We start from the raw sequence: 21,737 nt of genomic DNA, 5'->3' as shown, positions 1-21,737 counted from the left end.
TAGAGTTGCAAATTTATCTTTGTAACTCCATATCCTTGGGAGGGATCCAGTTTGTATAGCCACTTTAATTTTGCTGTGAATATAGACTGAGCAGTGTAATTGAGTAGCTTGACAGTTGACTTAATTTGACCAGTCACATTAGACAAGACTGGAAAGCTAGGTTGAGGGAAGGCAATTTTGTGTGTGTTTTCTGGTTTTGTGTCTAGTATCCTTTCTGATAATGGAGAGAATTTGGTAGCCCATTTGGATTCTACTTAATGGGTAACTATAGTGCCTCACCAATATCTTTCTTACGCTATTCCAATTTATCAATCATTATTGGACCCAGTGTTCTGAATTACAGTCTGATTATTTTTCACCAATCTTTTATCTTTCATTTACCCACACTGAAATTCTTGAGCCCAACATCTCTTTTTTCCCCACATAACTGTGGGGAGATAGTACGATAGCTAGTAGCTAGATACTGTTCCGAACTCTGCTGCTGGCTTCCTGTATGTATTATTATCACATTGGGCAAGCCACTAAGCTGCTTTGGGGTTCAGTTCCTTGATCTGTAAAATGAAATCATTTGACTGGATATTATTAAGTCCTATTATATCTCCAGAGCTATTTTATTCCTTTATTCACCAGACTTTTCTTGTGAAGCACCTTCTCTGTGCTAGGCACAATACAGGATGTTCTAGGTACAAACTTCTCGCCCACAAAGAGTGTTAATAACTTCCATTAGTTTATTCAAATCAGCTTAGTCTTTTACTCGGGAAAAATTTAGTGTTAGCAAGTTTCGTCAATTTTTACTATCACTGTATAAGGTATTTGTTAAAATTGCTGGTATTATTTAGATCTTCATCTCCAGAAATACTCATATCTCTACTTTTTGTTTTTCTGCTTATTAATTATTATTATTATTATTGAGACAGAGTCTTGCTTTGTTGCCCAGGCTGGAGTACAGTGGCACGAGCTCGGCTCACTGCAACCTCCACCTCCCGGTTTGAAGCGATTCTCCTGCCTCAGCCTCCCAAGTAGCTGGGACTACAGGTGTTCACCATCATGTCTGGCCTCTTTTTCTTTTTTTTCTGAGACTGAGTTCCGCTCTTGTTGCCCAGGCTGGAGTGGAATGGCACAATCTTGGCTCACTGCAACCTCTGCCTCCCGGTTTAAGCGATTCTCCTGCCTCAGCCTCCCGAGTAGCTGGGATTACAGGCATGCGCCACCATGCCCAGCTAATTTTTGTATTTTTAGTAGAGATGGGGTTTCACCATGTCGGCCAGGCTGGTCTCAAACTCCTGACCTCAGGTGATCCGCTCGCCTTGGTTCCCAAAGTGCTGGGATTACAGGCATGAGCCACCACGCCCAGCCCATAGTTTACTTTCTATCAATTAAAGAAAAAAAAGACTAGTCATAATGGGACACCACCGGTCCTGGCTGATTTCTTTAAGGCAAATAAAAAAATGCAGAATCTAGAAGTGTGATGTAATTTTTAAAAAGAGAGACCTAAACAACATCATAGGAAAATTTTCTAAGATTAAATATGTCTTTGTTTAAAAATTGTACACCCAAAGTAAAATGAGTTTAGTAGGTACTCTGTTGGGCACTGAAAAGAAAAAGACCAGGGGGCTGCTTCAGACTTAGAAATGGGCATTCTTTCAGGAGAGCCCCCATTGTCTAGGTTCTGAGTCTCAGCCCTGCAGGACCACATGTGATTATTATAAGTGCACCCGAATGATCAGGCTATAGACTGTAGACAGTGTAGAGGATTAAGTCACATGAAACAAATTCATAGCAGGTGTAGGCGTAGAGCTACTGCTTTTGGCTGTGGTCAGAGAAGACCACAAGTAACAAGAAGCAATGTGAATATCTGGAAGAAGTTTCTTCCAGCCTGAGGGAAAAATGCAAAGGCCCTAAGATGGAAACAATCTTGGCTTGTTTGTAGAGAGAAAAACCCAGTGTTTTTGGAGTAAAGTTAGCGATAAGGGAGAGTGGTAGGTGATGAATTTGGTATACTGGGCCAGCTCTTACAGGACTCTGTAGGTTCAGATAAAGAGCTGGAATTCTAAGTATGGTTAAGTGAAGGAGCAATATCTGGATTTACATTTTAAAAGCCCACTGTGGCTATCATGTGAAGAATACATAAATTGGGCTACAGAGAAGGCTGGGAGATCAATTAGAAACCAGTAACTATTCAGGTGAGAAAACTCTGGCTTTGACGGAAATGGATAAATGTGGAATACATTGAGAAGCAGGACAGCTGACAGGACTTCCTGATAAAGAGGATAGGAAAAGATAGGGTTTTTAGCTTAAGCAATTGAGTCGAAGAGGTGCCAGTTAGTATTTTAGTCATGTTAGACACCTGAAATGAGTATAATTAAAGAATGGTAAAAATTGTGCTTTTTTGGCTGGGTGCGGTGGCTCAAGCCTGTAATCCCAGCACTTTGGGAGGCCGAGACGGGCGGATCACGAGGTCAGGAGATCGAGACCATCCTAGCTAACACGGTGAAACCCCCGTCTCTACTAAAAATACAAAAAAATAACTAGCCGGGCTAGGTGGCGGCGCCTGTAGTCCCAGCTACTCGGGAGGCTGAGGCAGGAGAATGGCGTGAACCCGGGAGGCAGAGCTTGCAGTGAGCTGAGATCTGGCCACTGCACTCCAGCCTGGGTGACAGCGAGACTCCGTCTCAAAAAAAAAAAAAAAAAAAAAAAAATTGTGCTTTTTAATTCTGTAAGCTTGTGGCGAAGGAGAGGAAGATAGCTGTGGAGAAAGACACTGGTTTCTTGAAAACTTAGACTAGAAAAATTACTCTGGCATGTTAAAACAATAGATATTTTATTTGAAAAAACTGATGATTAGGTGCTAAAGCATGAAAAGTCATTCTGAAATAATTACAACATCCAGGTGCAGTGGCTCACACCTATAATCCTAGCACTTGGGAGGCCAAGGCAGGTGAATCACTTGAGGTCAGGCGTTTGAGACCAGCCTGGCCAACATCGTGAAACCCCGTCTCTACTAAAAATACAGAAATTAGTTGGGCGTGGTGGCGCACCCCTGTAATCCCAGTAATCCCAGCTACTTGGAAGGCTGAGGTAGGAGAATTGCTTGAACCTGGGAGGTGGAGGTTGCAGTGAGCCGAGATTGCGCCACTGCATTCCAGACTGGGTGACAGAGCAAGACTCTGTCTCCATCTCAAGAAATAAAAAAATAAAAAATAAATAAAAATAATTACAACATAAGATTCGTTCCCAGGATCCAGTCGTGGAAGTAGACATGAACCCATTAATGATTTGTTGAGGTCTCCATTAATAATGGTGCTCCAAATTCATTAGAACAAAATAATGTCCTTTTTTTTTTTTTTTTTTTTTAAGATGATGTCTCACTCTGTAGCCCAAGCTGGAGTGCAGTGGCATGATCTCGGCTCTCTGTAACCTCTCTGCCTCCTGGGCTGAAGTGATTCTCCAGCCTCAGCCTTCCGAGTAGCTGGGACTACAAGCATGTACTACCACACCTGGCAAATTTTTTTTTTTGTATTTTTTAGTAGAGACAGGGTTCCACCATGTTGCCCCAGGTGGTCTGCAACTCCTGAGCTCAGGCGATGTGCCCGCCTTGGCCTCCCAAAGTGCTGGAATTACAGGCATGAGTCACCTTGCCCTGCCAAAAGAACATACATTCATACTGAGTTGCCACTTGAAAATGAAATTGGAACTGAAAGCTAGGGAATATAAGTATCTTTCTCAGGTATTTTTCCCACTCCTACATGTTGAATAAAAGACCATACCTGATCTAAGAGTCACCCCAAAGGAATTGCAAAGTGTTGGTTTAGGAGTTAAAAGACTTTGTGTTCTGAACTCAAGCCCATTAATAGCCATGTGACCACAGCAGATTGGAACTCTGAGCTTCTGTTCCCTTATTTGTAAAATACTTGCTTGCTCTGTGTGCCTCACAGAGCTGTTGAAAATCCCAAATAAGATCATAAATGTCAGAGTACTTTGAAGACTGTGAAACATTGAATACTGTTTATGAGGGAGTGGTTATATAGCTTAAAGCATTTAACTGGAAAGGACCTTGGAAATCCTTTTAAAGGAGGATGGGGGTGGAAATGCACACGTTGCTTCTCTCTCTCTTTTTTTCTTTCTTTTTTTTTTGAGATAGAGTCTCACTCTGTCGCCCAGGCTGGAGTGCGGTGGCGTGATCTCGGCTCACTGTGGCCTCCGCCTCCCGAGTAGCTGGGATTACAGGCTTGCGCCATCATGCCGGGCTAATTTTTGTATTTTTAGTAGAGACGAGGTTTCACCATGTTGGCCAGGCTGGTTTGGAACTCCTGACCTCAAGTGATGTGCTCACCTTGGCCTCCCCGAGTGCTGGGATTAAAGGCATGAGCTGCCACACCTGGCCTAGGTTGTTTGTCTACCATGAATCTTGAGGTTATGGTTTCCACTAGACTATAGTGCTCAACTATAGTGGCCTATTTTAAGTGGCCTTATAATTCCTAACCAAAGTGACTTGTGAAACAGAGGACCCTGGATAAATTTAAATGTTATAAAGATGATAAAATGTACAGGTAAGTTTGATTTTGCTCTCGTTTGGCAATTAGAGCTTTATTCCTAGCCATAATACAGAAAGGAAAGATATCAAAATATGGTTAGTACTTTGTACATAAATTTTTTTCCCCTTTATTTGACGTTTGGGCTGTGGAGTGGGAGCATCTTTTCCTTTAAGAAGTGAAAAAATATAAATATGCCAGAGGCTTGCTAGCAGTTGAAAGCAACTGTTGGTGAGAGAATGGAAGGAAAAAAAAAACAACAGGTTGGAAATGGGAAAAGTCAAGGAAGAAGGAGGAAAAACATATTTGAAAGAAGGAAAAAAAGCTTAAGTCAGTTCAAGAAGGCAAAAAAGCCTCAAGTGTTGTTTTTATAATCTGTCTTTGAGTTTCAGGTACTGAAATTTGAGATGATTAAACGAGAGATTGGTTCTTAGAGGAATAAAATTAAGGCAAAATATAAGGATTTATGGTCTGTATGAAGATATGTCGGATTACTATGAACATTATTTTAAGACGTGCTTTCTGGTGGGGCGCGGTGACTCACGCCTGTAATCCCAGCACTTTGGGAGGCTGAGGTGGGCAGATCACAGACATCAGGAGTTCGAGACCCGCCTCACTAACATGGTGGTGCGCACCTGTAATCCCAGCTACTCAGGAGGCTGAGGCAGGAGAATTGCTTGAACCCAGGAGGCAGAGATTGCAGTGAGCAGAAATTGAGCCTCTGTACTCCAGCTGGGTGACAGAGGGTGACCCCGTCTCAAAAGAAAGAGAGAGAGAGAGAGAGAAAGGAAGGGAGGAAGGGAGGGATGTGCTTTCTTATTGACATATATAAAGTCAGTCCCTTTAGTTTCTCTGCTTAAGGAACCCCAGTGCTGTATAATTCCCATCAGCTATAGGAAAAATATTTACCAACACAGGATTTTCATTAGTGAGATGATCTGGACTGAATTCATTGGCTCTTTTTGGTTTGATTTAGGCTGCATTAGTATCTATTTAAAATACTGCTTTAAGCTATTTAGCTTTTTTTTCTGTATCACAAGTCATTAAGCAATCTTTAGCTTTTCTAATTTACCATTTTTCCTGAATTCATAGATTTGAAAAGCTTAAAAAAAGAAAAAGCCAAACAAAAAGAGACTGTGACATTGTCAGCTAAAGTTTTATTTATTTATACTTTCTGTTCTGTTTCCATCCTTCACTACCAGAGACTACCTGTTACCGTGAATTTAGCGTGTATCATTCCAGTGCAATGTAGATGTGTATGTATGTGTGTATGTATGAAAATGTATTGCTTTACGTGCTTAATTTTTAGACAGTAAATTACGTGTGAGTACATATGTGCATATGTATGTGTATGTGTGTGTGTGTGTGTGTGTGTATATATATATATATAAGTTCTGCAGCAGTCTTGTTTTCATTCTTGTTTTCCAAAATCTGTACATGTTGGTGGATTCAGATCTAGGTCTCCCATTTTAGCTGTTTTGTTTTTATTATACAGTATGAATATTTCACAGGTTTTCCACAGTCCCTTTGATGGATATTTAAATTGTTTTCCTTTTTTCTCCCCATTACATTACAGACAACCAGTGAACAACTTTGTACATATCTTTTCTGGTCTTTGTCCTCCTCATCATCTTCTTCTTCCTCCTTCTCCTCTTCTTTTGTTTCAATGGTTTGATTTTGTCCTAAACTATCTCATTATTTGAGTTCTCCCACTGGGTCCAACACTTTGGTATTTATAGTCATTATTTGAGGGAGGGAGAGGGATGAGGAAAACCTTCCATACTTTGGAATAATGGTCTTCTTTTATCAGAGAATGAGAGGCTCTGAAATTTTCTTTCCTTATGGATTCTTTTTGGAATCTGATAAATTTGGCAACTTCACATTTATTTTAATTTAATTAATTTTTTAGCGACAGGGTCTCACTATGTTGCCTAGGCTGATCTTGAACTCCTGAGCTCATGTAATCCTCCTGCCTTGGCCTCCCAAAGTGTTGGGATTACAGGTGTGAGCCATAGCACCTGGCCAGCTTGCATTTTAATATTTTGCATTTCTGTTGTCTCATGTTAGTAGGTGTTTTTAAATAAACTTCAATTACTGCTCACCTTTTGTTCTCCTTGTAAGCTTTCTTTTACTACTTTTTAACTCCTGGAATACCTTCTTTCTTTTTTTTTTTTTTCTTGAGACGGATTCTTGCTCTGTCGCCCAGGCTGGAGTGCAGTGGCGCGATCTCAGCTCACTACAACCTCCGCCTCCCAGGTTCCAGTGATTCTTCTGCCTCAGCCTCCCAAGTAGCTGGGATTACAGGCACCCGCCATTATTTCTGGCTAATTTTTGTGTTTTTGTAGAGATGGGGTTTCACCATGTTGGCCAGGCTGGTCTTGAACTCCTGACCTCAGGTGATCTGCCCACCTGGGCCTCCCAAAGTGCTGAGATTACAGGCGTGAGCCACCATGCCCAGCCTTCTTCTAGAATATTTTCTCCCTACTGAGTGTGGGACTATTTAGTGATCTCCAATCTAGTTCATGTTCTTCTTATGTTACTTTCTAAGTTCACTGTGATCCAGACATAGTTGATATTTATAGAAGGGTCTCTTGAAGCATTCTTAGCCAAAGGAAGCATTTAAAAAATATGTCTTCACCTTGATATTTGATTAGAATTATTACATTTAAATTTTGTTCAAGGACCATATGTTTCAATTACCAATGATTTTCATTTATAAATTTTTTCTGGAGTCTTTAATCCACTGTGCCTTATTCATTATTGTGAGGTTGAGTATATTTTTAATTTTTATGCTCTGTGTTTTTTCACCCTTTAAACCTGGCTCCTATTCAGAGCTTTGAGCACTTGGAATCCTGAAGTGTTACAAATGAAAACTGTTACTCTTCTCTAATAACACACTCTGCCTGCTGCAAGCGTTTGAGTAGGACTTCCTTTCTTAACAACTAGTTTGGGCAGCCACCTGTCTCATGAATATATCAACTATCTTTAAGAATTTGAGAATTTATGTGCTGAATTTTTTTTAAGACAACCAATAAGACCTTCAAATAGAAATCAGAGTAATAAATAGAACTAGTATATCAGATGCCTGTGTATTTTATCTCAGATCTGTTCTTATCCTAGGGTTTGGTTCAGGTAATAAGTATTGTGGTTGGAAAGTAACCTTTGGATCTAGGCTTATGCCAACTTTAACATAGATGACGTATTCCTTCAAAAGTATAAGCACTATATGTATACTCGGAAGTATCTGTCATGTCACCCAGTAGGCAATTTCGTTTAGTGAATTATCTTCCCTATGTCATCGTAGTCACCAAGTTTGAATGAAATTGTTTACCTGCTCTTTGTCACATCAGTCCCACGTTTTATGCTACAGACAAATGTTCCTATCTTAAATCTTTGTTTAGAAGAAAATTATGCTCTTATGTGGAACACTAACACCGTAGAGTTTGTTTTCCTTTCCACTCTGGAAACTGCTATAAAACTTTTTTTAGTTCCTAAGTAAAAAACCATTATTTTTCTAACTGTAGTTACCCTCTTGAGATATTTCATCTGGATATGTAACAGAAACCTTTATTGCTTTTGTTGGCGTCCAAATACAGTATTATAAAGAACTTTCTCTTTTTTTTGAGACAGAGTATCACTCTGTCACCCAGGCTGGAGTGCAGTGGCATGATCTCGGCTCACTGCAATCTCTTCGCATGCCACCATGCTCTGCTAATTTTTGTATTTTTTGGTAGAGACGGGTTTTCATCATGTTGGCCAGGCTGGTCTCAAACTCTTGACCTCAAGTGATCTGCCTGCCTTGGCCTTCCAAGGTGCTGAAGAACTTTTTTATTGAAATGATACATATTTTTGCATGATTCTTTCTTCTAAAAAACTTTTTTTTCTGACTATGAAAGTTAAATGTGGTCACTTTTTACAAACTTAAATAGTATATATAGTAAGTACTCAGTCTTTATGCTACATATTGTCAAGTAATTCCCATAATAGTTATGCTGATTTACACCGCACCAGCAGAATGTGAGAGTTCTTGTCTCTTTGTGCCCTCAGTGGCATTGTTATCATTAAAAACAGGTATTACACTTTTTTTTTTTTTTTGAGGTGGAGTCTCACTCTGTCACCCAAGCTGGAATGCGGTGGCGCCATCGTGGCTCACCGCAACCTCTGCCTCCCAGGTTCAAGCGATTTTCCTGCCTCAGCTTCTTGACTAGTAGCTGGGACTACAGGTGCCCACCACCACACCAGGCTAATTTTTGTATTTTTTGGTAGAGACAGGGTTTCACCATATTGGCCAGACTGGTCTCAAACTCCTGACCTCAGGTGATCCACCCATCTTGGCCTCCCAAAGTTCTGGGATGATAGGCATGAGCCACTGTGGCTGGCCAATATTATACATTTGTTAAGGGAAAATATAGTTATGTTTGTATCAACTTTTTAGAAGTCTTAATCTTCTGACTCATTAATAGTAAGTGCATAAACCTGAAACTTGTTAGTAAAATAAACTTTGTTAATTTGACATACAGAGTGGGGAAACATTCTGGGTTTTTTTTTTTTTTTGTATAGAGTTACTGTCTAATCTTTCAAGCAGGGGAATCTAAAAGAAAACATTAATTCAGTCATTTATTAAATAAGTATTTGTAGCCTTCCATGTGCCAGACACTGTCTGGGTGCAGCAGCAAAACAGACAAGAACCTGCCTTGGTAGAGCTTATTTTCCAGTTAGAGAAGACAGATTGTAAAAAGATACAGGATGGTTGATGACTTTATGTGCTATAGAAAAAAAAATGATAAAGCAGGAATAGGATTGTGGCTGTTAAGGGAGGGAATTGCTTTTTTTTTTTTTTTTTTCTTTTTTTTTCAGACAGAGTCTTGCTCTGTCATCCAGGCTGAAGTGTAGTGATGCAATCTCAGCTCACTGCCACCTCCGCCTCCCAGGTTCAAGCGGTTCTCCTGCCTCAGCCTCTTGAGTAGCTGGGACTACAGGTGTGTGCCACCATGCCCGGCTGATTTTTGTGTTTTTTTTTTTTTTTTTTTTTTTTTGAGACGGAGTCTTGCTCTGTTGCCCAGGCTGGAGTGCAGTGGCCGGATCTCGGCTCACTGCAAGCTCTGCCTCCCGGGTTTACGCCATTCTCCTGCCTCAGCCTCCCGAGTAGCTGGGACTACAGGCGCCCGCCACCTCGCCCGGCTAGTTTTTTGTATTTTTTAGTAGAGATGGGGTTTCACCGGGTTAGCCAGGATGGTCTCGATCTCCTGACCTTGTGATCCACCCATCTCGGCCTCCCAAAGTGCTGGGATTACAGGCTTGAGCCACCGCGCCCGGCCTGATTTTTGTGTTTTTAATAGAGCTGGGGTTTCATCGTGTTGGCCAGGCTGGTCTTGAATCCCTGACCTCAAGTGATCCACCCACTTCGGCATATCAAAGTGCTGGTATTACAGGCATGAACCACCACACCCAGCCAGGAATTCATTTTTAAGGGTGTCAGGGAAGACCTCACAGAGATGGTGACAAGGAAAGTCTTAGCAATGGTGAAGGAGTGTGCCCTGAGAACATCGAGGGGAAGATTTATTCAGACAGAAAATGACACGTGCAAAGCCCCAAGGCAGGAATGGGCCTATTCTAAGGAACCACAACAAAAAAGGGCAGTGTAGCTGGTACATAGTGAGATCAGGAAAACGTAGTTAGAAATGAGGCCAGAGAGGTAATCAAGTCCAGATTGTGCAGGACTCTTTTGGCCATTGTGAGGCTTTCACTTAGAGGGAGTTGGGATTTTACTGGAGGTTCCATCAGAGACCATGATTAAACTAGTAAAAGCAAAAAATACTTGTGTCTTGGCTTTGCTTTTTCAGAAGATTTTGTCTCAAAATAATTTGGGGATTAACTCATGGTTCCTGGTGGTAGTCATATGTAGATTTAAACCTTTATATTAGTACAGAAAATTTCCCTGAAATATAGATCTTAGGTATGGCATTTAAATTCAGAGAAAGTAATAGAAAATCCTGCCTATAGGTATTTATTCCTGGGTGGCCTTGTTTTATTACTGACTTCTCATCCTAAATTATCTTTTTTTTTTTTTTAAAAAAAACTATTATGTGCAAGATGTACTCACACTTATATATTATTGGAGGCTAGAGATAGCCTCCAATAATATATAACTCTATTAGGTTATTTTAATCATGTATGCTTTGAACTTTTTTTTTTTGAGACGGAATCTCACTCTGTCGTGCAGGCTGGAGTGCAGTGGCACCATCTTGGCTCACTGCAACCTCTGCCTCCTGGGTTCAAGTGATCCTCCCACCTCAGCTTCCCAAGTAGCTGGGATTACAGGTGTGTGCCACCATGTCCTGCTAATTTTTTTTCTATTTTTAGTAGAGATGGTGTTTCACCATGTTGGCCAGGCTGGTCTTGAACTCCTGATCTCAAGTGATCCACCCTCCTCAGCCTCCTAAAGTGCTGGAATTACAGGCGTGAGCCACCATGCCTGGCCTGAACATTTTTTATTATGAAATATAACAGAAAAATACACATGACTGTATAATATGAGGATTAATTACAAAAGGCAAATATCTATGTAACCACCAGTTAGACTTAGAAATATATCATTTCCAACACCTGGAAGAAGCCTGCTGCATCTCACTTTTAGATCATAACCTATACCATTGCTCAGAATAACCACTGTTCTGACATGTGATAATCATATCCCTATTTTTCTTTATGACTTTACCACCTAGGATTCATTCTAAAACAGTATAATTTAGTTTTGTCTGTTTTTAAACTTTGTATAAATTGAAATAATACATTATGTGATTTTTACATTTTTATATCTTTCAGGAAGAACTTAACAATATGTATGTTCATAACTTTCATCCATGTTGCTATATAGAACTGTAGTTTGATTTCATTGCCATATAGCATTCTGTTATATGAATATACCACAATTTATGTATTCATTCTGTTGATAGACACTTGGATTGTTTCTAGTTTTTGGCTGTTAATGAACAATGCTGCTGTGAACATCTACAGAAGTTTCTCTAGACCATGTACTTGCAGCAGAATTGTAGACTCTTTAGTCTTATTAGATAATGATAAACTGTTTTCCAAAGTGGTGGTACCAGTTTGTTCTACCAACAGTATGTTAGTCTCCCTGTTCAGCCCTTAGCAGTATTGTCAGATGCTTTAAATTTTGAGAAACCCAAACCTTAAGCTTAAAAAAAAAAATTGGAGAGTAAGGGACTAAAGATATTGGTTTCTGCTTTAAGAATCATGGCTATTCATTTTCATTTGTTAAGAGTTGGTTGATATCTTCTGCCTTAAAGGCATTCTATCTTTCTATCCTCAGAGGGTCAGGAACCTTGTCTGTCTCTTTACCACTGTGTCGCAAAGAATGCCCTGCAGTTGGTACTCAGTAAATATTTGTTGCATGAATTCAGCCTGACTCCTGCTACTATTAACTGAACTACATGGGATTGTTGGCACAGTCTCGACTCACTGCAACCTCCGCCTCCCAGGTTGAAGGGATTCTCCTCCAGTCTCAGCCTCCCAAGTAGCTGGGATTACAGGCGCCGGTCAGCACGCCTGGCTAATTTTTGTATTTTTAGTAGAGACGGGGTTTTACCATGTTGGCCAGGCTGGTCTCGAACTCCTGATCTCAAGTGAATTTATTTTATGGTATCTGATTAAGACTGCCCTGTTTTAGCATCAGTCATTTAGCACAGTTTTTGGTGATGGCTATTTGATCACTGATAGTAGCTGGACTTTGTTTACCAAAAGCTATTATATAGTCTAAGAGAATCTTATTTGTACCAATGTACTAGTTAAAGTTGGTGCTTACATTTTCAGAAAGAGACTCTTTTTTTTTTTTTTTAAACGGAGTCTTGCTCTGTCGCCAGGTTGGAGTGCAGTGGTGCGATCTTGGTTCACTGCAACCTCTGTGGGGTTCAAGTGATTCTCCTGCCTCAGCCTCCCGAGTAGCTCGGACTACAGGCACGCACCATCATGTCCAGCTAATTTTTGTATTTTTAGTACAGACGGGGTTTCACCATGTTGGTCAGGCTGGTCTCAATCTCCTGACCTTGTGATCCGCCTGCCTCGGCCTCTGAAAGTGCTGGGATTACAGGCGTGAGCCACTGTGCCCAGCCGAGATTCTATTTTTAAGGAATCACTTACCCATGATTTATGCAATACTTTATTTTCTCACAAAAGAATATAGCAGTGGAATTTTCTGCCTATGTTAGACTCCAAGAAGCATTGCTACTTCTCTTATCCCTGTTTCTGTTTTGAGCTACTTTGTAGGATACAGTGGATTATCAGAGGTTGGTGTTGCTTGGCTATCTCTCCAGTCTTCAACAGGAACCTCTTTCTCTCCCTTGTATAACCAGTATTAATCCAGTCTTTAATGTCCACCATTCTGCATCTCATTGTCACAGTTGTTTATTAAAACCATAGGGCCAGGCCTGGTCGCATGTGCCTTTATAGTCCCAGCTACTCAGGAGGCTGAGATAGTGCACTGTGATCAGGCCTGTGAATAGCCTTTGTACTCCAGCTGGGGCAACATGGTGAGACCTTGTCTCTAAACAGAAACCATAGGATACATGGCTTTGTTTAAATGCCTCTTGCTTTGGTGTAATTTACCCATAGAGCACTTTTTTTAAAAGGTGTTTTACATTAAAACTTGTAATAATTCTTTCAGCATTTTGTGAAAGAGCTGGCAACAGTGATCTCTCTTTTCTTGTAAGTATTGACACGAGACAAGTCACTTCATTTTTGCTGCACTCAGGTCAGTTTATTAGAAGAACTAGCTTAGGACTGGGTGAGGTGGCTCACACCTGTAATCCCAGCACTTTGGGAGGCCGAGGTGGGCCAATCACTTGAGGTCAGGAGTTTGAGACCAGCCTTGCCAACATGACAAAATCATGTCTCTACTAAAAATACAAAAATTAGCCAGGCCTGGTGGCAGGCACCTGTAATCTCAGCTACTCAGGAGGCTGAGGCAATAGAATTGCTTGAACCCGGGAGGTGGCCATTGCAGTGAGTTGAGATCACTCCACCGCACTCCATCCTGGCTGACAGAGCTGAGACTGTATCTCAAAAAAAAGGAGAACCAGCTTGGATTTTTCTGAGTTCCATTTCTAAGTATAATCTTTTTTTGAGAGATGACTAAGAAATAGAGCATTCAGAGCTAGTGATGAGGTAAAGGAATGGTAATTTTTTTGTTTGTTTTTTTGAGAGAGTCTCACTCTGTCGCCCAGACTGGACTGCGGTGGCATGATTTTGGGGTCACTGGAATCTCCACCCCGCCCTGCCCCCAGCCCATCCCCCACCACCGGGTTCAAGCAATTCTTGTGCCTCAGCCTCCTAAATAACTGGGACTACAGGCGCGCACCACCACGCCTGGCTAATTTTTTGTATTTTTAGTTGAGGCAGTGTTTCGCCATGATGCCAGGCTGGTCTCGAACTTCTGGCCTCAAGAGATCCACCCATCTTGACCTGAGAATGGTAATTTTGACTAGTAAATTTTTACTAGTCATTTCTTTGCAAATGTATCACCTTCTTTTGTAAGATTTTTCCTTTTTAGGAATAGACAAAATAAGTAAAGACTTGTATGAGATTCAGAATCTAGTTAACTCTGATTCATATTCTCTGTTTCCAACAGAGATTTCCTGTTAGACAAGACAAATTAGAGTTTTCCTACTGACTTAACTTGGTGAGTTTTTACATAGTTTTATTTTAAATATAGTTTAATCATGAGGGAAAAAGCAGAATGAAATGCATAAAAACATTTACCATAACTTTTAAAAATACACCTCTTGAGTACAATCTACTGTTTCATTTTAGTGCAAATGATAGGTAAAGTTAAAAAGTTAAAGTCATATAAGGTAAGCATGTAAGATTTTCTTTTTAAAATAAGAATCATTACAGTGTTAAATAAACATTTTTCATAAGTGGCTTCAAAAAAAGTTTTATTTTAAATATTCTTACCTGGAGTAAGCCAGAACTATTTATTCTGATCTTCTCTGGTGATTTCTAGATATAGGATAAGACTTTACAATAATGGTAAGGGGAGAAATGATATTTGAATTAAAATTTTTAATCAATGGTTGATAATATATGATATGGAAACCTTAGAGTCAGATTATTTTTCTCCCTAGAAGAGTTCCTCAGGAATGCTGGGCATGGTGACTCATGCCTGTAATCCCAGCACTTTGGGAGGCTGAGGCAGGAAGATTGCTTGAGCTCAGGAGTTCAAGACCATTCTGGCCAACATGGTAAAAACCCATCTCTACAAAAAATACAAAAATTAGCCAGGTGTGGTGGCACATGCCTGTAGTTCCAACTATTCAAGAGACTGAGGTGGAGGATAATTTGAGCTCAGGAGGTCTAGGCTGCAGTGAGCCATAATTGTGCCACTGCATTCCAGCCTGGGTGACAGAGCAAGACCTTATCTAAAAAACAAACAAACAAAACCCAAAAACATAAAAGACCTTCAGGGAAATTAGAATTACAGTTTATGAAAAGAGATACTTGGGGCCAGGTGCGGTGACTCATGCCTATAATCCCAGCACTTTGAGAGGCCTAGGCAGGTGGATCACTTGAGGCCAGGAGTTTGAGACCAGCCTGGCCAACATGGAGAAACCACATCTCTACTAAAAAGACAAAAATTAGCCAGGCATGGTGGCACGTGCCTGTAATCCCAGCTACTCGGGAGGCTGAGGTGGGACAATTGCTTGAACCCAGGAGGCAGAAGTTGCAGGGAGCTGAGCTCACACCACTGCACTCCAGCCTGGGTGACAGAGCAAGACTCCGTCTCAAAAAAAAAAAAAAAAAAGATACCTTAAAGAAATTTGTAGGCTTCATTTTACTCTATAAAAGAAGTTTGATTTTGAACAAATTGCCTCTGTGTGTTTTACCTTGGAGCTCTTATCTTTCTGTGTAACTTACAGAAAAAAACTCTCCACCATTTTGTGTAACATCTTAAAACTTTTACTTTGTAGTATGAGATTTTGGCCTCCAAAGCTTGTGTATGTTTTGTCAGAGTTATGTTGGGTTAAATAGGTGTTACTGCATTTTAATCTTTTAAATTCTGACACACATCATCAGGAGCCAGGAAATTCTGTTAAGACAGACATTCTGTCTAACTTTTCCTATTTTGTCTGCCTGTGTGGTTTTACTTTTTCCTTGAGTCATGAATTTTGGAATGAACACTTAAAACTGAGAAATTCCTGCCCATCCTTTGTTCCATTTCATTTACTTAGAACTGTAACATTAACATATAATTTTGCTTATTTTTAATAATGTTAGAGGAGGGAATTTATTTTCTGCAGATTGTTTCCAAGTAAGGCGCATGGTCCATGTAAATAGTAGTTAGGTTTTTTTAGTTAAGACTGTAAAGGAGAAGATTAAAAACATACATATACCTCTCTTCTCTTTTATAGTTGGAAGGAGGTCTAGGTGCCTTTCAGGAAGAAAGGTATCTCATGGGAATACTGAATTCTTTACTGCTGGATAGTAATAGTTAATGCTGAACATAATCGGTTGCCCTTGTAGGAGACCAAATCCTCTGGAGCAGGTGGGCCTTTTCAGTTTCCAAGTTAATGAACTTATTTCAAAATGTATGCCCTACGACTAATTAGACTTTCTCCTTTGAAATCCATTCCTTGGGTCCCTTCCATAGCCGAATCATGTTAGCAAGAAATATTTTTAAATGGCTTGGCTGAAGTATAGATGGCCAAAGAGAACTGCCTGTTGAATTTGGCTTCTATAAAAACCAGGGGACTCTGTGGGGTTATATAAGCTCTATTTGTTTCATGAAATGACCCTTCTGTTTTTTAATTCCTTGCAGATTGGACATGCTTAAATAGTATTAGGGCCAACCCTTTCATCTGTTTACTGTTTAGATTTTATAAGGTTCTTCATAGTCATCATTGAGGGGAGTGGGTGAAAGACCATAACCTCTCAAATTGGAAAATAGCCATGAGAATATTAACCTATGTAATAAATGGAATCTTCTTACCATAGGGCTTTTCCCTGCTTCCTCCTTTTCTGATTCTTTTTTTAGCTCTTCTTTAGAATAAGTGAATTTTCTCAACCTAGAGGAGGCATCTTTTATAACATGTGGGATGTGTTAAAATCTTCATCTTTCCCAAGTTCACTCTTTGTGGCCCTGGAGATTTGTCCCCAAGACATTTAGTGGAATCAACACATGATTCTGATTTGTGAGAATGGCGAAGTTGTTGATTGTTTGCGTTTGCCTTTCTGACTTCATTTCTAAAGATGTTCTCTTTTGGAACTGAGACCCACTTTGAAGTGAAATAGCCCCTTTGTAATCAGGTTTGTTTCCTGATCCGGATTCCTCTCCTTCCATTTCAGGTATTTCCCAGTGTGGAAAAGTCTAATCTGAGGAACCCTATTTTCTTTCTTTCTTTTTTTTTTTTAAAGCAGCTGGAGGAGTTTTTCTTCCTAGCAGGGGTTCTGTAATTAACAACAGCAGCATGTCACCTGATGGTATTAACCCAGATCTTGTGAGACCTGTGCTTGTTGTGGCCATTATTCTGCTGGATCCTCCATCCAAATGGAGACAGAGGAATTTTTTTCCTCTGATACTGTTATGTGGATGTGTTTAGCTCAGTAGTCCTTTGTGCCTAAATTAAAAGCAAAACAAAAATTCAAAAAGTCTTTTTAAGGTCCAGGGAGTTACACTCCTGCAAGGTGGTTGAATGGCATCTGCCCCTTTCTAAGACAAACTTCAGCATTTGGAGCAGAGATGCATTGCTGGACATATTTTTGGGGTAGATAATTATGCTAACATGTTTATATCAGTAACTGTTGGCCGGGCCCGGTGGCTCAAGCCTGTAATCCCAGCACTTTGGGAGGCTGAGATGGGCGGATCACGAGGTCAGGAGATCGAGACCATCCTGGCTAACACGGTGAAACCCCGTCTCTACTAAAAAAATACAAAAAACTAGCCGGGTGAGGTGGTGGGCGCCTGTAGTCCCAGCTACTCTGGAGACTGAGGCAGGAGAATGGCGTAAACCCGGGAGGCGGAGCTGCGGTGAGCTGAGATCCGGCCACTGCACTCCAGCCTGGGTGACACAGCGAGACTCCGTCTCAAAAAAAAAAAAAAAAACAGCTGTTACATAATAGATAGTTTCTAGGGCAAGGGAATGATCCCCCTGCCCTAACTTAACTTGGCATTACATTTTCTGCTTTTGTGATTTTTTTGCTGTCTGGAAAAGTTGCATCCAAAGTGAGAATTATTCCATATTTTAACCTTTGAGCTGGCTGCTAAGGTCTCCTTGGGGACAAGGACAGTTTGTAGTTATTTATAACCTGAAAGAAGAGCAGTAAGCCTGTAAACTGCCAGCACACACCGAGGCTTGGGAGTCGGAGCATTCTGTTTTTATCCTATTGGGTTTAGTGACTTGAGAGTCATGTACCTTCTTATTCATCTTCAGCTTGACTTCATCTATCTAGATGAGCCTTACTGGCTAGGCATTTCTATAAAATTATAACACAGATTGAGGAAAGGAAGGAGAAATAGCCTTTTTATGTACAAGTCCATATCCTCACAATCATTTATAATCTATACTTACCTAAGAAATACCTGTAAACTGGGAAAATCTTACAAGTACTGACTTGAACACATAATACTATGCTTGTTTCTAGGTTTTCCTTATATACAACAGTTACAAAGCAGTTCAGCTCTTAATTAGAGAAATATTTGGCTATGACAGAAATGTGTTCTACATCTTAGCCTGATATGGAAAAAATTTAGTTATATGCCTAGTCATGTTTTTACATATGTACATATTTACACTGATCTGTATTTAATAAATGTTAGTTATCTTTTCTCCGTACATCCAGAATCAAACCCAGTGTCAGATACAAAAACAATATAACAAATAAAAGTAGATGCTAAGGATTTCCCTCAATCAATATATTAGAATTTTATTGTAATATATAGTATTTAACTTGAGGCAAGGCGCAGTGGCTCATGCCTGTAATTTCAGCACTTTGGGAGGCTGAGGTGGGTGAGTCACCTGAGGTGAGGAGTTCGAGACCAGCCTGACCAACTGAAGAGACGGTGAAACCTCCTCTCTACCGAAAATACAAAAATTACCTGGGCATGGTGGCGGGCGCCTGTAATCCCAGCTACTTGGGAGGCTGAGGCAGGAGAATCGCTTGAACCCAGGAGGCGGAGGTTGCAGTGAAGCGAGACCATGCCATTGCACTCCAGCCTGGGCAACAAGAGTGAAACTCTGTAAAAAAAAAAAAAAAAAAAAAAAAAGAATTTAACTTGAAATAACTTAGAGTTTAGCTTAGGTTCCTGACAGCTGCTGTAATGGTACTTCTGTAACCAGGATTGACTTATTCTGGGAAATGTACTTTTCTCTCTATTGTCTTGTGGATTCAGAAACCCTCCCCCATAGCTCTGTAGGTTTCCCTTTTCTTCTGTTTTCTTGAATTTGAAAAAATTTTTAATCAGGGAAGAGTATAGTTTTGTAATGTACTCAATAAATTCTTAAAGTTGGAGTGACTTGATAGTTTTCCTTTTAAAATGTTTTATTGTTTTAGAAGTATGCCTGGATTCCTATAGCTACATTCATTCAACAACTTCTAAACTTTAATTTATTAACTCTTTAGGGAAAAAATGATCCCAAAAGAGAAGGAGTCTAGTTACTCAACCAGAATTTCATTGAACAAATATTTACTGAGTGCCTCTTAGGCCATACTAGGCACAGGGGGATACTATTCTCCTTGAGCTTAACTTCTAGTAGGGAGCACAATAGACAAGTGAAAAAATAAAAACAAGATAATTTCAGGTAGTGGTAATAAAGAAGAAAATAAAATAGGGTAATGTGATGAGAGGAACAGGCTAGAAGTGGAAGCGGCTTCAGACTGGGTGGTCAGGGAAGACCACTCTGAAGATAACTTCATTTGATAGGAGACCTGAATTACAAGAAGGATCGACCTATGAAAAGACCTGAGGGAAGAAAGAGCTTGGTGGGCTGAGGAAAGAGCCCAACGTGTTTGTGGATTAGAGTTAAAGGCCTGAGTGACTAAAACATCAGGATTGAGAAAAGTGTTAGAGAAGGTCAGGGAGGTGTGCTGAGGCCATGGTGGTCATGACGAAAAGGTTGATTTTACTCAGATAGCAATGGAGGCCACTGAAGAATTCCTTTCTTGTCTCTCATGTGGGTCTGATGTACAAGCCTCTTCACAACTTGGAAAAATTAATTGTAAAGGCTGCTAATTCCTTTTTAAATTTTTAAATTTACTGTTTGAATAGGTCATATATTTACATGGTTCAGAATTCAGAAAGTATTAAGAGGAATACAGTGGGATTTCTTCCCACTCAGGTGTACCCAGTTTCCTTCCATGGGAGTAACCAGCATCCCTAGAGCCTTATGTCTTTTCGGAGATATTCTATATGTTAAAACAAATATACATTTTCTATTAAAAAAAGAACTTCTTTATTTTTTTAAGAGATGTGTATTATTATATTGTCTGTATCATAGTTTATTTAATCCACTGTTGATGAACTTTTAGGTTATTTCCATTTTCATGTGTTTATAAATAGTCCCACAGTGAAAAACCTATTATATTTGTCATTTAAAACATATCAGTAGGGATACATTTCTAGAAGTGAAATTGCTGGATTAAAGGGGATGTGCATTTTTTACTTTGATAGACATTGCCCTTCACAGAGATTGTAACAATTTATACTCCAACCAGAAATGTTGTCTTTACCCTGGGTAAGTGTTATCAAACATTTTGATCTTTGCCAATTCAGTGGGTGAATCAATGTGTGATTTAATTTGCATTTTTATCTTGAATGAGAGTTGAACATCTTTTCATATATTTAAGAACCACTGGGTTATTTCCATTTCTCTACACCGTTAGTTGTTCTTTGCCCATTTTTCTGTAAGACTGTTGACTTTTTTCTTCTTGATTTCTAGATTCACTTAATAATCCCCCTGTAGGTGCAATGTTTAAGAATTTAAAAAATGAAAACAGGCTGGGCACAGTGGTTCATGCCTATAATCCCAGTGCTTTGAGAAGCCAAGGCAGGAGGATTGCCTGAGGCCAAGAGTTTGAGACCAGCCCAGGCAACATAGCAAGACCCTGTCTCTACAACTTTTTTAAAAAAAAAATTTTAAAAGAAAGAAAACAACAACAGCAGAGAAACAGGCATCCTTAATTTGTAAAGTTTTACAAAGCGTGAACGTGATAAAAGACATAAGAGAACCTCAGTCTTTCCTTTGCTGATTGAGGTCTGTCTGAAGCCCTGAGTTTTGTTTCAAGCTGTGTCTCTAAAAATTTTTTAAGTGTATTTAATATTTTGTTGGACTAGATTGAACCGCAGAAAGTTTACTCATAACAAATATTCAAAAGTCATGTAAACCTTGCAACAGAAGTCAGTATGACCTTTAATAACTACCCTTGGGGTAATGAGAAATAAAAGATTACCTCCTGGGGTATATATATGATTGAGCACACTATAACAGAAGAAACAAAAGGCTCCTTTTAGGATACATTAGTTTCTCAAAAATGAGTATACAAAAGTCTTGTAGTTTTTTGTTGTTGTTCAGTTGTCATCCATCTTTTTGGCATCTTCTGTTTTGGAAAATGCAAACATCTCGGGTTGAAAATAGTTACAACACTGGGGTTTTCTTTACCTGGAAACTGTGCAAAGCTTTAAACCAGAGGAAAACAGAGTTAGGCTTTTTAAAAGTCCCTAACAGACCATTCTCTGGCAAGAAGTATGTTCCCAGCCATCTAGCTTGTATATGCTGTGTATTATGTTGAACCACATGAAATTGCTGATATTCAGTTATTTTTGTCATATAAAACAACAGTTTCATGATTCAGTCTAATGTCTTCACAGTCTTGTTCCTGTCATTTTAAAACTGATGGATATAAGTAAGGCTAAGTCATAGATATTATGTATGAGATTCATGCCTCTCTCTCTGTTAACTGGTTGATTTTATTTTAATTCTCTGAATAAGTAGATTCGACTGATGATGGAGAAATGCTCATGGGAAATAAGTGAAAGATTTAAAAAGTGACTGCACAAGCTGTCTATGTAACACTTTTCAGAGGGTGTTCCAGCCTAGCTGTGTAAATACTGCAAAATAAACTATTGGGACATTTTCCTTTATTGTACAGGAAATTTCTCTTCTATCTTGAAAGAATTCTGATTATGTAAGAGTT

The 21,737-nt window shown here is 39.7% G+C and overlaps 1 protein-coding gene across 7 annotated transcripts in view; it reads left to right on the top strand.

The window, feature by feature from the left end:
- Positions 1 to 21,737, top strand: part of SPOP (speckle type BTB/POZ protein) — an 84,512-nt gene that overhangs the window by 30,072 nt on the left and 32,703 nt on the right. The window contains exons 1-2 of one of the 7 annotated variants that reach the window (XM_033183405.1): positions 3,724 to 4,550; positions 14,179 to 14,229. The exons of 3 other annotated variants lie outside the window; for them this stretch is intronic. The gene's annotated coding sequence lies outside the window, so the exon portion shown is untranslated. Of the gene's footprint in view, positions 1 to 3,723; positions 4,551 to 14,178; positions 14,230 to 16,071; positions 16,093 to 21,737 lie in introns of those variants that run through there. 3 more of the 7 variants (XM_033183404.1, XM_033183410.1, XM_033183408.1) reach the window with 3 other exon arrangements.

This window comes from Trachypithecus francoisi, unplaced genomic scaffold (genome assembly GCF_009764315.1).
Source record: "Trachypithecus francoisi isolate TF-2019V2 unplaced genomic scaffold, Tfra_2.0 Lachesis_group20, whole genome shotgun sequence".
Classification (NCBI taxonomy): domain Eukaryota; kingdom Metazoa; phylum Chordata; class Mammalia; order Primates; family Cercopithecidae; genus Trachypithecus; species Trachypithecus francoisi.
This window is presented reverse-complemented; position numbering and strand designations above follow the sequence as displayed.